Source organism: Glycine max, chromosome 9, assembly GCF_000004515.6.
Source record: "Glycine max cultivar Williams 82 chromosome 9, Glycine_max_v4.0, whole genome shotgun sequence".
NCBI lineage: Eukaryota > Viridiplantae > Streptophyta > Magnoliopsida > Fabales > Fabaceae > Glycine > Glycine max.
Window position 1 is genome coordinate 17371178 of NC_038245.2, and position 2844 is coordinate 17374021.

Consider the following 2844-nt stretch of genomic DNA (forward strand, 5'->3'; position numbering starts at 1 on the left):
TAACCCGCGTATCTTGCCCCCACTATTCCTACTTCTACCAGGAACATATATGCATATACACTGAATAATACTTTTATATGTATAATCATTCAAAATACACCGTTTACAAAAATTTCGGGTAGAAATTTCCAGGATGTCACATAGAGCGTATGGATTTTTTCCAATGTGTAGTTGCGCAAAAAGAAATTTTTTATTCGCTCGTTAGAGTCTTTACTCTTTTTTCGTTATGCAAGTGTGGTTTTTATAGACATCTTCTAGGTTTTTTTTGTAACCACTTAATCTCACTCATCCACCTATTTCTCTCAACTATCCACTATTTGTCAATTATGCAACCAACTTATCTCTTTTGACTCAGTCTTTTATTATTTAATTGACCATCTAAAAAATCTTCTTTTTGTAACCAAAGATATTTTCTTGTGATCTAATCTTCTCTTATAACCACCTCTTATTTTTATATTTATTTAATATTTTAAAAAGATTAAAATATTCTTCTGGATAAAATTGGTTATTCACACACTCATTTTGGTGTAAAATCCATAAAAGTGTTATTTTTCAATTTCAATAGAAAAGGCTAGCTTCCAGCAAGAATTCTCTAAAAATAGTATGAGAGTCACATGTTACATTAATCTTCTTGAAATAATTTTGGATAGAGGTTTGTGGAAATATATTTTTGATAGGAGTTTGTCGAAAATGAATGATAAGAAATTTTATTAAGTATTACTTCTAGATAGATTCTTTCAATAAAAAATGGTTACAAAGAAATTATCTTATCAAAAAATAAAGTTGTCTAACTTATTAATTCTGACAAAAATTTTGTCGAAAAGGAGAGAGTTGAAAATTTTAATGTAATCTCCAGAAGTTTTTTTTTTCAAAAAAAAAAATGGTTTCGACAATTACTTATGAACGTGCATTCAAAAGCCATAAAAAAGAAATCTGAATTCCAATTCAAAAGGAATAGCTGTAGTTTTTTTCTTAGAATATGAAACAAAACAAGTGATAAAGGAAATTGATAAACTTTGTTGTACATGTGTTTTGAAATAATATAATTTAATTGTTAGTGTTAGAACTTAGAATTACAATAGAAACTCTTTAAATTAATACTCGGTAAATTAATAAACTCTCTAAAATAATAAATTTGTCCGGTCCCGACTTGGGCCAATGTAAAAAATTGAAAAACTCGATAAAATAATAAGATAATAATTTTTCGTGAGATCCCTTTATAATTTTCGGTCCCAAGAAAATCATAAATTAATAATTCATAGAAACTGAAAAAAATATATTACACTCTATTGAAATATGATTCAATAGTTGTCTGTTTTCCTTTAAAGTTCAAGTCTATTTGGAGCTCATCTCTAACTTTTCTTATTGCATCCAATAGCTTAGGTGTTGTATTTTTGAATTGTATCATAAAGTTGCGAAGAGTGTTCGACGCCATAAGTGCTTCCTTTTGTGTAACAGGCTCCAAAGACACCGTATCATCTTCGCCATCATCCTCTGCATTGTTCTCAATGATAGTACCCACAATATCTTCTAAACTCTGAACCTCCGAACATGCTTCATTTTCACCTGGGTAGTTCATTAGATTGTCGATATTCATCTTATTACGATAGCCACATTGATTGATCATAGTCTCGAGGTCTTGAGTTTCTTCATCAAAAGTGGATTCATCCAAATTTCTTGCAACGTCACTAGCTGAACGAATTTTATAGTGTCGAAAGCAATTCGCTATTGTTTCTTTTCGAACACCTATCATCCAAGCTGGGATTGCCGAATTGATAGCATCAAGGACATTTATCTTTCCTGGATCAGATTGTCCCACCTTATAACCTTCCAATATTTTGCGGCAAAACCTTCTGTGGTAATGCATCTTGAAAGCTCTTATTATCCCAGCATCGCAAGGTTGAATCTTTGATGTCATGTTGGGTGGCAAGAAGAACAACTCAACGTTTCTTAGCCCTTCAATATTTCTTGGATGTGCTGGACAATTATCCACCATAAGTAGAACTCTTCTACCATACATCATTTGGTTAAATGAACGAACATATTCATCAAAAAGCACACTAGTCATCCATGCTTTTTTGTTAGCTCGATACTAACAATCCAAGCTATTCATGTTGACATTCTTGAAGCAACAAGGCTTTGCATATTTCCCAATAATCCATAGAGGGATTTTTTCAGAGCCATCTTCATTGCAACAAATAACTACCATCAGCCTTTCTTTATATAGTTTTCTTCCTTCAAGTTGTTTTGTTTCCAGTGAATGATCAGCTTGTAGCCTATAAAACAATCCAGTTTCATCCATATTGAAGACATCTTTCATAGGGAACTGATCAATTTTCTCTCGAATTGATACCAATTTTTGCTCCATGTCTTGTACATCAACAAACCCACTCTCGCCAAAACGACAAAATGACTTTATGCCATGTCGATGCTTGAATTTCCCAAGCCATCCATAGAGAAGTTAAAATCTGAATCATCATGAGGGTACACGAGTTTCATTGTATCTCTTGCCTTCAGCAAAATTAATTCTCCTGTGATATTCACACGTTCTTGAAGTTGGAGAAACCACTCATAAACAACCTTCTCCATGTCAGGATATTTTGCTGGTTTGTGTCTTTTGATCTCTGCTCTTCCCTTTTCTATTTCAGCAGAGAGATAGTCATCTGACCGCTTAAGTGTGTTTGATATTGTTCCTTGACTAACTTTCAACTCAAATTTTCCCTCAAGCCATCTCTGCAAGTCTTTTTGTGTGCTTGCAGGATTATCTCTCTTGTACTCATACAACTCCTTACGTATTTGATCTGACATAGTTGATTTTACAACATCTTTTAGATGAGAAGCCAT

At 32.7% G+C, this 2844-nt stretch overlaps 1 pseudogene; it reads right to left on the reverse strand.

Moving 5' to 3' along the window:
* Positions 1–1113: 1113 nt before the first annotated feature.
* LOC100809970 (CENP-B homolog protein 2-like) lies at positions 1114–2844 on the reverse strand (annotated as a pseudogene).